General features: G+C 37.6%; 1 long non-coding RNA gene across 1 annotated transcript in view; it reads left to right on the top strand.

Annotated features, from left to right (window-relative positions):
* Nucleotides 1-13532, top strand: part of LOC122809488 — a 47326-nt gene extending 33794 nt beyond the window's left edge. The window contains exons 2-3 of the long non-coding RNA XR_006365910.1: nucleotides 6921-7009; nucleotides 12828-13532. This is a non-coding gene — a long non-coding RNA (uncharacterized LOC122809488). The remainder of the gene's footprint in view (nucleotides 1-6920; nucleotides 7010-12827) is intronic.
* The last annotated feature ends 679 nt before the right edge of the window (nucleotides 13533-14211 follow it).

The following is a 14211-nucleotide window of genomic DNA, read 5'->3' on the forward strand; positions in this document are numbered from 1 at the left end:
ATAGCATCACACTTTATTTGGCCCTTATCAGATCCATCATTGAGTATAATGCCCCCTTTGAGATGTACCTGACCAGACATAAGCAACAGTTGGAATGCCCACAAAGGTTCTATAGCAAGAGAATCCTGGGTATAAACACATTGTTCTTTATAGATCACTTTAAAGCTGTATCTCTACAGTCTGTCTCCTACAGGTTACTAAGGGGCGATCCATGCCTGGCATAGAAGTCTTCCTGGGATCCAACTCTGATGGAGATTTTGCACGGCCACAAAATAAATAGCATCAAAGCCACTAGATTTAAGGATTTAAATGTTGCTTGTGATATAAATAAGACATGTTAATGAGACAGACATGTGTTTCAGAGGATCTCCATTTTCTGGAACAGATTCCCCATCCATGTAAAGTAGAGTCCACCTGCAACTATATTTAAATGTAACCTAGACCAATGGATGGAAAGTTGGAAACTTACCCCTGGGTCTGGCCCCCATCGCTCTGATAGACAGAGGCAGACAGCAATGCCCAAACTAGCATATCCCACATATAACCTCTAGAAACTTTTTAACTGGCATGCCCCCTAATAAATATCCATAACACATAGGGACACAATTAGGTTGGATTGTACAACTAGGCTTACAAAGGTCCTGGTGATTCTTAGCCTAGTATATAAGAGACACTGATGCCTGGATTACCAGAAATCAAATAAATAGTGAACATAAGCCAGCTCAAGTTAGAGTACCACAAAAATAGCAACAGACCAGAAATAAATTGCAGAGTATTTAAGCTATACATTACACTGCAGTAAAGAGAGAAAATGCTACTTAAGTTGTTCAAGGATTTGAAAAGCACATAGCCCCCTAAGCTCTTAATGAGAGAACTATGGCTCCACAATCACCTACTTACTCATTTTAACTCCAAGACCCTGCCACCACTGGGAACAGGACAGGCTCTTCTTTGAGCAAACCCTGGAGTATTCTCCTTAGTTTATTGTTATATAATCTCAAAATAAGAGCAGATAGGCAAGTAAATCTAGGGGAATGTACTCCCCCACCCATGTGAGAGGGTGGAGTTTTGTTTGACCAACTGCCCAAACAAGAGTAGATTTTGTACTGTTGCATTAATAAATAATGCAAAGAATTTGTTAAAATTAGCTTGGGTTGAACACCTTGCATTGGTTTATTGATTTATAAGCATGGTGCATTACAAGTATGTTATATAAATTCTGTGCACCTTCAGTGTTTTCCAAGTTGAGTATATAGTAATTCAGCAAAACTCTTGACTCCATCTTCCCTGTTCAGGTAATGTAATAACATATTTCATCCAGATATGTTGTATATAGTTATACTAGATTCACAAAACAGAGTTTGACCTGCACAATAAAGCGATGGAACAAGCTGGGGAAATATCAGCTTGCTGATCACCATAATATTATATATTATGACATTTGGATATTTTGAGAACTATGCCTTTTTTATTTAATACATTTTCATAATTTTGTTATGTGATCTGGTCTAACAATGCATTGTGCCCTATGCTTTACTGTATTAATGTCAGCATGACAGGGTTTTATGAAATGGAGACTTCATCAGGATTTATAATAACTAAGTGGATCACAGGTAAACATTGTACTGACAACAGAAAAGGTGAATCTTCACTTTAAAAATAAACACAAGCATTTCCTGCATAACTAACTCCATCATTGTTCATTCATGGGGGGGGGGGGTGGGTAACTGGAAAACGTTGTTTCTCCCAAAGTTGCATGATCTAGAAGTAGCATTACCAATTTAAATGACTAAAATGGACAGACATTTTGTGGTTAACTGTGCTGTATGTTTTCCATGTAACACAATTAATAACAAGGCAGTTATACTTTACTGTCTCATAAAATTATATTTCATGAACCCTTTTCACTGGAACTACATTTTTTATTCTGCAAATGTGTAAATATTTTACTTTTTTCTTGCCTTAATTCTTTGCCTTTTATTTACTTATTAATTTTATGTCTGGTTTCCTCCAAGAATTAAATGAAATCAAGAAAATGTCTTAAGTTTTTTTTTTTTTTTACTAATTTCAAAAAGGAACTGTGGATAAAAAAATAATAATAATAATTTAACAGTTCCCAATTTAGAGGAACAGCTGTTTCATTTTGTATGCTGCAAATCTCCTGTGTTTATTTTCAGATCAAAACATTCTTTGTGCATCACTTTTTTACTAAAAGAGCACTTATTCTCTGGCTAATTTACTAAATACAGCTGTGTAATACTTTGTATAATAATTTATGTGATTAGATATAATTTAAACAACAAGCTAATGCTTTTTCTGGTGCTGTAATTTCCTACCATAGTACTACAGAAAAAAACTTTGCAAAGAGTAAAAATAAAGTTGTATTTCCTCATCACAAAAATAACAGTTTTGTTGAAAGGAATATATTGAGAGTAATAAGTATGACAGATAATTTAGTATTAAATTCAGATGATGGCTAATTTCATTTGTAATGTGATGTGGCACAGCCAAGTTAATTATATCCACCAAAAAGAATCTATTAATTATCATTGACAGTAGCAGAAAATCTGTTGAAAAAGTGTGGTCTAAACCAAAACTTTGTAGATTAGCAGCTCTGGGAGAGTCATAGCCATGCATCTGCCATGCACTTTGAACTAAAAAATTATAGCTTGAAAGCTGTTGGGAGGAAATACAATGCAGGAAGAACTGATGTATGAATACCTCCAGAATGATCAATGGAATCGTCTGGCTGCATAAATCACTACCTCCAGCTGCATTAGTTAACTCAGCCAAAAGTTTGCTAAAGTTAAGTGCTGGGGAGTTTAGCAGATAGGTAGTGTTGGGGGGTGTCTGTACATATGAATGTGTGTTGCTGTGTGTGTGTGTGTGTGTGTGTGTGTGTGTGTGTGTGTGTGCAGTGTTATGAGAGGTGTGTGCATGTGTTTGTGTGTCTACAAGGTGAGTGTGTGCATGTGTCTGTGTGTCTATAATGTGACTGTGTGCATGTGTCTGTGTGTCTGGGTAGTTGTAGTAGGGGCGGTAATTAAGAGGTGAATGTATATGTGTGTGTGGGTGAATGGGTGAGTGAATCCATGAGTGTGATCCATTTTGTGTGTACGAGGCTTGTTGAGAATATGTTTATGTGTGTGTGTGTGTGTGTGTGTGTGTGTGTGTGTGTGTGTGTCTGGCATGCTCCTGTTGACTAAAAGCAAGTCTTGCAATACTGGAGAAAGGGACACTAGACACCAAGGACTACGAAAGATAATCCTAAGTCACTTTAAAAGTTAATAGACTAACAGGTTTTGCAGAATGGAAGATATATTGGAGAACACTAGACACAAGGGGCACTTTTAAAAAATACCCTAATCAACTGTAAAGTTAGTAAACCTGGGGTCTGCTGCATGAAGCATAGCAGCACTACTAAAAAATAGGAAACTCTAATGCCGGCAATTAATAACCACCTGTAATTGTCCAAGACGTATGAGGGCTGTGCTCAATACCTCCAGACAAAGCTGGGGGAACAATATACAACACCAGAGATTCTTTCTAAGTATTACTTTGATACACTTAAAAGAGATAATAGAGTAACTTGACTAGCATCACAATACATTTTCTAAACAATAAGAAGAATGAATCTATTATGCCTGGTATTATGGACTGACTGTAACCATTCATGTTGTATGAGGGACAGTGCAAAGCAGAAAGTAACATCAGGGACATTCAGTGTTGATATGTGTGTGTATGTTTGTGTGTGTGCGACTCTGAATGTCTTTGTCAGATTGGGGATCCCAATTGCCCCAAAACACTGTCAGACTAAGTTATTTACTCAAGGTCACATAGTAAGCAAATGAAGGCCGAGAGAATCAAACCCTGTACCCCACAAAGCAGCTGGTTAACAGCTCATTGCATTAATGCTGTGTACTAACTACTACATTAGTCAGTCTTGTTCTGTGTTTTTTTAAGCATTTGATCCTTTTTGCTTTTTAGACTTGTATTGTTTCCTTGTCATTTCAAAATCTGGAATTTTTATTATAAAACAGCATTGAATACATGAATTTAAAATTCTGATCTTTGGTTACCAAATTTTCTTTTACTGTAGTGGCAAAGTTACAACAAAAGTCTGTCTGTATCTAATTAGTCAGTTGCCTAACATTCTAGACAGCCAAAAGAGGTTTACCTGATGAATCAGATAATATAAAGAAAGGACTTATAGTTGTCAGTTAAGATATATGTATGAAAGCCCAAAAGCGTAGAGAAAACTACTTTTTATACTTTGTTGCAGTATGCAGGTATCAGCAGCTTATTCAAGGGAGCGTGAGATATTGGCAGAATCATTGAAGAGATAGCTACTACTAGCCTTATCTCCTGCCTTTGGTTGCGTATATAAAATTTTGTTGGTAACAGACTGCTTTATTATTTATTTAAGATTTTGTTTACTGGGAAAGACTGATTTGGAATGAAGCCAATTTTCACCGGAAGCTCGGGGAGAAATGCTGCAGACGCATGTCTCTGAAACGTGGGAGGAAACCCACACGGACGCAGTGAGGACATGCACACTTCGCACAGAAGGCACTCCAGCTGAGAATCGAACCTGGGAACCTCTTGCTGTGAGGGAACAATGCTACCGCTGTATCACTGCATCAACCAAACTATCTTCTGCAGTAGGCCACAATCTCAACAGCAAATCTGCTGTACTAATGAGAGATTGTGCTTGGTATGCAATTGACAGTACAAATTTGTATTTGTTAACTGGATAAGCTTAATGGACCCATGTGTCTCATTTCAGGGGTAACCCAGGAGCACTGACAGATTAAGTGACATGCTCAGAGACACAGAGTAGGTGAACTGAGGTAGAAGGAATCAAACCTGTACCCTGAGCTTCAAGAAGTCACTCAGTAACAACTCAGAGCCTTTAATTCGTATCATCATGTAATGAACAAGCCACCTAAATTGGTAACGTCTTACAGTTTCTTTAAATGACAACCCAAGAAATTTCTTCAATGACTTGTTACACAGTACCGTAGTGGAAATATCCTAACTCCTGAAACACTGGGGACCTAGCTGGCAAAGAAAAGCATTTAAGGTTAGACAAAAAGGAGCTCAGGTAGTTCCTTGGACAAAGAAAATGTGAGTGCTGAACAGTGTAGAATTCATTAAGTCAAGGTTGGAAGCTTGAAAGCACATAAGAAAATGAATGCAGCAAAAATCTTTGACGATATACAACATATCATTTAAATATGTAGATATTGTATATTATCAGATAGTGACCTTTAGTTGGTTCATAGCTAGTTACTCAGTATGTGGTCCTGAAGACTATTAAGGAGCTGAGCTAAATATCCTAATTGTCCCAAAGCACTGTTTGGTTTAGTGACTTACATTAGGTCACATAGTATGCAAATAAAGGCTGAGGGAATCAAACCCTGTACCTCAGATAGCTTGTTAACAGCTCATTGCCTTAATTCCCTGTATTAACCACAAAATGTTTCATGTCTTGTTCTGTGGTTTTTAAGCATTTAATATTTTAGGGATCATCCAAATCTAATATGTGTCTTCAGCCTGTTTGTCAGAACACTACATGACAATGCAAAAATTAGTGTTAAATTCTCCTCCCACAGTACTATATACTCACACGATACAAAAGGATGACTCAAAAGTAAAACCTCCCAATGTTGTGTAGGTGAAGTGGGACCAAAAGAGATTAGTCACCACCAAACTTTTCTCATCACTGTTTCATGCACAAACTTGCACCTTTTAAGTATCTAGCTATTTGTCTATCTATCTGTCTACTTTGTTAAATGAATAGGTGGATTGGCACAAGCAGCCTTTTCAGCTATGACTCAGGACAAATGGCAGTGATGTTTTACAGAGCTTGACATACAATAAGAGTACACCTGGTAATAAAACTAACAAATATTATCTCATATATTATTTTCCCCCTTAAAGTCAAATAGTTGGCAGTAACCAAGAAAACATTCTGCCTGCAATCTGTCTTACACTGGAAAAGAATTGCAACAAAACACAAAATCCAGCTGTTGTACCCATTCATACATGTGTGTGTGCACGTGTGTGCATGCATTTGCGTTGGTACATGTGCTGAGATCGGCTAGCGCATCATTGAGGATGAGCTAGTATGTATTGTGCTCTCTGGTGCTTGTACAGACTGATGATTCTTCTATGACCCAACATTGGATTAAATGGGCAGTCAGGGAGTGAATAAATGACATTTCAGCTTCCCTTACAGTGTATGCTTTCCAAACCGCTCAAAGCCCTAACTAGTTAATCGAACAGTTTCCCTAATGACCATCCACACAAGACTCTAAAAAGAGGAACCCCCAACACACGCCATGTGTGGGTCCTCATCTTCCACACACCCTTAATTAAATATACAAACTTAATTTTCACACAAATGTGAGGAAAGGAGAAACATCCCACTAATGTTAATATGGTACTTGTTTAAACTGTCTTACAGTTTCACTGCTGACTTGTGACGGGGGAGTGACAACACTGTAAAAATGCAACTGGGAAAAAACATGCACAGAAATGGACATCAGCTTTTCATAGGGAAGTCAACATTTCATATGGTTATGTTGTGATTAAAATATGGACCACAAATGCCAGGTGGCATTGTACAAATTGTGCTCATGGCACATGAGCCTCAAAATGTGTCTCACACTAAAGTGCTCTGATGACCAGTAAACTACTGTCATATGTTTTGCTGAGTCTCTCAGAAGTACTACAGTGATTAGAGAAATTACCCTGAACTGGTCTGAATGGAAGTGAATAGAGTGCTATGAATATTTCTATGGATTCTGCAGAAATTATTATTTTAGCTAAGGTGTTTGCTATGTTGCTCTCTATTTGTCTTTTACATGGGTATGCAGTACCTCATCTTACAGAATTGCTGATCTTCTCTCTTATAGATCGTGCAGTCAGACTCTGCTTCACTGCTGTTGAATAAAGTTGAAGATAACAAGGCTCAGAGAGAGAAAACCATCCTGTGCCATTTCCAGTGAGTAAGGAAATTCATCTATCATCTATATGAAAGGTTTTCGCTAGTTACTTGTGATATTCAAAGAGTCACTGCTTGCTGTGTTCTTCTCACAGAGGGTAGTGCTTGTAAAGACTACAGACTGTAATGGACATCCTTGCTACTAGGGGGACACCTGTGTAATACTGAACATAAGGGAGAGAGGCAACACTGTATCACTGAAGGAGTATTGTGACTCCTGTATGAAAAGCCTGGGAAACCAGCCTTTGTACATCAGTGGATCTGAATCGAACATTGATTATTTCATTGTTACCTGTAACAGATGCTGTCATGCAAAAGGAAAGGAGTGATCCATTCTTATGTTTCTGTAATGTGGATGTAAAAGAATGGCAAAGGGGGACAATGTGTTTCACCATAATTTTGCTGCTAGGAAAGAACAGCTTTCCATATGTCAATGTTACTAAGTAGCTCCATAGTAGTTATCCTGGACATGTTATATACCAGAATGCTGAATATTGTACCCGAGTCACCTGGAAACAACAAAATTAGACCCCTTGTTTATCACTTTTTGTGGTAACTTGGTTATGATTTAGATATTGAAAACTTTGCCAAAGACTGCACTGAATATCAAAAGATGTAAAACACACTGCTACAACTACTCCTTTACCCTTTGATAGTACCATCTGTTCCACAGCAATGCATGCATACAGGCCTTGTGAGTCCTTTTGTAAAGTTGGCATTTCTAATAATGTTGGGCAGGCACTTATAGTGGTCAGAAATCATTTGTATGGAGTTAGTAATTATGGGAAAGAATACTCCATATTCATAAGCATTGAGTGTATTTGTGTGCAACTGTTTGCACTGCTTTTATTCCACAGTCATGTCTGGGACACACTTCATAGGCATGGACCAATCACACTATTGATGGCAGGGTACACTGTTTCTTTTTTCTCTGACACACTGGTGCATATAATACACTGTTGCACACTATGTGTACCAGTGTTGGAAGATAACAGCAGACTTCCATTTTCGCATAATATTCTTGTGAGCTATTTTGCAGTATGCAACAAAAGATTGATGCTGTGTGTTTGGAAGAAAGTATGTAACTTCAAGTATGTGTGTGTGTGTGTGTGTGTGTGTGTGTGTGTGTGTGTGTGTGTGTGTGTGTAGTTGTGTAATTTATAAACCTGCCTGTAACAGCTCTGAGTTATTCTATGGGGGTGGGATGCCTCGCAAGCTGTGACAGAGAATGTATAAGCATATGTCGGAGGTTTGGAGTAGTGGTATGTTGCCCTGACTCTAGTGCACAGTTTCCTGGGTTCAAAACATAGCAGTGATGACTTTTGAATATGGGCACTGTCAACTAACATCGGGTAGCATGGTGCCTGGGCAATTTTTTTTTTTGGGCTAGGCTTCTAAAGGCTCCAGGGCCATTAGCCTAGTACACACCTATGAACATATATATATATATATATATATATATATATATATATATATATATATATATAGAGAGAGAGAGAGAGAGAGAGTCAATCCAAAGCAAATAAAAAAATCTAATGCTTTAGTCAGATAGTCACTTAATTTTCAGAGGTTTAGAAAATTTCATATTTTTGTCCTGGATGATATTCGTAAAGATCATAAAAGTGGTGATCCAGAAATGTTGCTGGATATAATTAATCTATATTGGCAATTGCATTCATAAGCCACTGTTACCCCAAGACTGAATGATGTTTTGCTGTTTCCATTAACCAAATGATACTGTTGTCATTGGCTGAGGGTACAGGCGAGTTAGGTTGTACAGCTATGCTTGTTGGCATGGTGACTCTTTATAGGATACAGTCTATACATCCCTTTTTGTTTAACTATGTTTTCAGTGTTGTATGCTACGGATGCGATGGTGTTGCTTAGCAAAACATCATATTGATAAGGCTGGATGGGAAGTGGGTTTTATATTCGTTACTGCAGTTATACTTGTGAACTTACATAAACTTGTCAACTCCGCTATTCTGTACCTTGAATGCTGATTTAAATAACAACCATATAACTTGATTTCGTGAGGTATGCATTTATCTACCCTATTCCCAAGTGCATACTGGCCTCTTCATATTTTGCTCTGGGCTGTGCTATGTGGAACATCCTGTACACCAGTTCTTTTCAGTTGTGCCAGTCTGTATGACTAGTGTTAAAAATCTTTAAGAGACAAAATGTTTACAAGAAATTGCTTGCGTAAACAAATTGCTAGTGATAATTGTGCATAGTCTGAATAAGAATATTCAAGACATTCTGAAGCAAATTGGTATTAAACACTTTGCAGCTAACCACTCAGCCACAGTGGACTGGAAAGACTTTGTGAACTGTTAAAAGATATGAGACACTGGTGAGCCACTGCAACACACTATAACAATTGCTTTTTGTTTATGGTGTCACGTAGTCATGCACCATTACTAAGTAAGCAGTATTATTCCTGTGCAAATACATTTTAGACTGGACATAGTGTGGAGAACAATTTGCAGTGTATAAGTTCAGCAAATAAAGCAAGTCAGAAAGTGCTACAGAACTGGTAAAGGGCAATTGTTCCAAATTATTTCAAGAACTAAACCCTAAAAGCACACTGACAAAGTTAGACCAGTTAACAAGAAGTCAACAAGTGGATGGTCCACAACTTATTAACAGATGGGGGTGTGTGAAAAACACTAGATACACAAAATAATGCCACAAAAATGATGATTTCCTAAGCCAGTTTCTAAGATGCACGTGTCCAGGTCTATAGCCAAAGAATTATAGATATGTGAGATCAGGAAATGACTAACACATTTTATACCCAAAGAGGTGCAGATCTTTGATCAGAAAGGGATAGATGACTGAATTGCTCCAAACTAATGAGCAACCATAGTGTTAAAGTCATGGCATATCCAGCAGAAGGGTCCTTCAGGTCACAATGATCAGATCCTGAGGTGCTACAAACATACCATCCTGAGCTCATGAGAAAATATCCCACTTGAGCTAAATAAATGCAAGGAGTATTTATTTAATAAGAGGAAGCTTACAGGCACTGCTAAATAAATATTGCACTTATTTACTGTCAGTAAATAAAGCACTACCAAGGAATATGGTGGTGCCATAAAATGTCTTTTATGAGAAATGAAAGGAATATTCTTTTAAATAATACCTTGTGATTCATTAATGTTGTTTCATAAGACCATAATACCACCCCTAGCTTAATCATTTATGTATTGAAAAAGGTCATCTCTGACCACTCTGGTGGCAAAGAGGGATGATTCTAAATGGGTAAGCCTTTTAATACCAGTTCTTAACCCCCCCATTCTCTTTTGCCACACCTATCTTTGTGTTGTCAACAAAGAACTTGTTCCTTTTGCTTCCTTATTCAGACTTGTGTGAAACACGCACACTGAAGAGCACTAGATTATGGAATGAGACCTCTGATAGGCCATTAATCATTCCTTTTTCCTGGTATTTCACCTTTCACAACAACCACCTATCCTATACTGAAGCTATACAAAAGTTGAGTCCCTAAGTCTTGGTTGTACTCCAGCCACCTATTTGCCTTTCCTAGCAAATGACTCTGTGGGACTGTGTCAAGGGCCTTGGTAAGGTCCTGGTGGACCACATATATCAGTACTTCCCTGACACATTGTCTAGTAACCCAGTCACGAAACTTGATCTGGTTTGACTGAAAGGTAATTCCACCATGAATTATGTTGATGGTTGTCCTCTAGGAAAGCAATTGTTTCCCTCAGGATTCAGTCCATGACTTTCTCTGTCACTGCTGTTAGGCTAATAGGTAGTACCCTGGAAGTTCCAAGCTCCTCTCTTGCACAAGGATAAAACACTATTTCCAGTAATTCAATTCTACTGCACTGGTTAGTGATCTACTGATGGTTTGCTTCTATGAACCAGCAACCCACTAGCTAGATTCCTGAATATGCTGGGAGATAGCCCATGTGGTCCTTGTGCTTTATTTTAATAAGGGCTATAAGTTCTCTCTCTTCCTTCCCAATCTGTTGTCTGAGTGTCCACTGCTTTCCCGGCTCTGTGCTGCCTACATGTCAGCATGGCACCCTAGGCTTGCTTTTCTTTGTAAGACTAAAGTATGTATTCAGTGTCTCTGCTTTTTCTCTGTACTCTTTGATCTCCATTTAATCTTTACTTTTTCTGCCCTAGGCTGTCATACTCTTCTTTCTCTCTCCTGTATACCTAAAGACATATTTATTCTCTCCCTTGCCTTTTTCTGCCAAATTCCTTTGAATTTGCAGTTTTGTTGGACTCGCATCCTTTGCTACCAATCTGCTTGTTTTTATGTAGTGTGCTTCCTCCACCATCATTCTAGGCAAACAGCTGACTTTTAATTGAAATATTTTATTTACTTGCATTTGATAATCATGATAGTTCAACCAGAAGACCTCACTTTCAGCATAAGCTAATGGAGATAAGCTCTTTGTAGTGGTGCATAATCCATTTGCTAAGGAATATGAGTACATTTCTGAGAACTTGTATGAGAACTTTTTACTTATAATTTATTTGATGACTGGGTGAGTGGACAGGCCATGCCTTGGGCCAGAGACACAATGCAATGGAATGCAGTTTAAGTAATCAGAGTCAACCAAACCATAGTCAAGAAAACATTATGCTTTACATTGATAACAATATGGTGCTAAGTATAAGCAGTCAGAAAATGTTACTGTTGTTAACCAAAAGTAAAAATACAGTACTCACTATAAAGAGAGGCAAAAAAAGTTACTACTTACTAAGGAGTCTGATGAAGTATTTTTATGGCGAAAGTGCTTATAAAGAAATAAGACAGATAATTTAAACCTAAGTAAGGATCTCCATGGATGTTTATTATTTTTTGTTACTTTTTTACTGTACTAATAGTTGTTAACAGTACCTTAGTATTTAAGCTGAATCTAGAAGTATATATTACAGGTCAGTTAGATTACAGTCATGTACCATTGTTGGCACTACCAAAGATCATAAATTACAGTCATGTACCAACCATTGTTGGTACTACCAAAGATCATAGATTACAATCATGTACCATTGTTGGTACTACCAAAGATCATAGATTACACTCAGGTACCATTGTTGGCACTACCAAAGATCATAGATTTCAATCATGTACCATTGTGGGTATTACCAAAGATCATAGATTACAGTCATGTACCCTTGTTGGCACTACCAAAGATCATAGATTACAATCATGTACCATTGTCGGTATTACCAAAGATGATATATTACAGTCATGTACCATTGTTGGTACTGCCAAAGATCATAGATTACAGTCATGTACCAGTGTTGGTACCACCAAGGGTCACAGAACCTTAAATGCTGAGCTTTCTCTGCTACTTAATGAGGAGGTCAACATAATGGCAGGCAGGAAAACATTTATAAAATGTAGGATGTGCAAAGAACTAGTGGGAAGCGTTATGGAATGATATGATTAAAAATGTATTAAACACACTTACACTTTAGTCCAGATTATATACAGCTTAACATTATCTGTAGTATTTTTGAGACCATTATAGTATCACAAGAAATACATCTTTCTACATCAAAAGAGGGAGCCTGAGAGAACTTGATGAATACAGGACAGTTTTTTTTAAGAGTTGTTTTTATACTTGGCAGAAATAAGTACATTGACATTTAGGCAACAGTATAATAATTTATTGGGTTTGCATACAGGGACGCAGTGCTTATAGAACAGCCGGTGTCAGACAGGTATGTTATTGGTAGATACAAAAATGCAGAGCTGGACAGTGGCAGGAGAATCTGTCGTCTGATTTTTGGTTGCATCTTACATGTTTTTTTCTGTTTATTACAGAAAATGCAAAGATGTACTCCTTGGAATGAAAATGCACTGAAAATAGGCAGTCTTTTTCTGTGATTCTCAAGAATAGCCCAGAGGAGAAGGATATACTGAAAATAAGCAACCTGAAGCTAAATCATACCATGTAATATGGAAGTGCACCAGTGAAAGCCAGTACACTGGGGTTCAGAGAACAGAGAGTGGATTCCAAAGATGCTGATAAATCTTTTGCAATTTGCAATGTGTGTAGCACAGGCAAGGTGCCATGTGAAGGACGTTGTACAGTTCTGGAGGCCAAAAGGTATACAACTAGGTGGAAAGAAAGCATGCAGTTAAAAATGTAGATGAAAGTGAAGGGCCTTAGATATAAGGAAGGCTATGAAAGCTATGAATGCACACACGCACACACACTCATACACACATACTATGAGATATTGAAATGTGATTGAAATTACTTAAGTGATTATGAGATACTGAAAACATCTGTATTATTTATAGCTATAGTTTGAAAAAAAATTTTTATACGGGGCAACCCCCCCCCACATATGGAGATAACCCCCAAACATATATACCAATTTCTTGGTTGTACAATATTGTGGAAATGAGACATTCCCCAAAATAGTGCACTAGAGTGTTACACAATCCTTGAGCAAGTAATTTCCAAGGAACTGTGCTATGAGGACACAAAGAGCAGCTTATATGGGCATCACGTACACATGCACAGACACACACTTATGTATGTGTGTGTGTGTGTGTGTGTGTGTGTGTGTGTGTGTGTGTGTGTGTGTGTATATATATATATATATATATATATATATATATATATATAGATGTATATATGTGTGTGTGTGTGTGTGTGTGTGTGTAAGGGCTGAAAAGAGAGAATGGATGGGAATACTGTTTGGCAACACTGCATTGTTTGGAATGATTAGAAGGGGTGAAGCTAAACAGAATTGAAAGTGGCAGAAGAGACAACTTCAGGGCAGATGAAATAGGGATGTTTTTTATAGTTCTTGATGGATATGAGCAAATAGTATATGACAGAAAGAAGGGAAATATTCTAAAATGATTAGCCTGAGGTGCCATTATACTGTTACAAAGAATGAGGCAAATGATCTCCACAGATCACAGATCTTATTCTTTCAGTATTTGTATATGTTCATACATATGGCTGGTTAATTTTAAACAGATGTAAACATTGTTGGGATTGTGCCCCATACTTCCCAAATGTTGTATAACTTTCTAATCATGGGATGCACTAATATCACAAAGGACACTACGCATCCTGCAAGAATGTTCTCCTCTCCTTCATGATATCATTAATGTTTTCTGGAATTTTGCTATGCCTCTGTAACATACCTGAGTATAGTGACTCTGTCAGTTTTAAACAATGTAATTT

This window comes from Protopterus annectens, chromosome 8.part0 (genome assembly GCF_019279795.1).
Source record: "Protopterus annectens isolate FY-2018-M chromosome 8.part0, PAN1.0, whole genome shotgun sequence".
In the NCBI taxonomy this organism is placed as follows: domain Eukaryota; kingdom Metazoa; phylum Chordata; order Ceratodontiformes; family Protopteridae; genus Protopterus; species Protopterus annectens.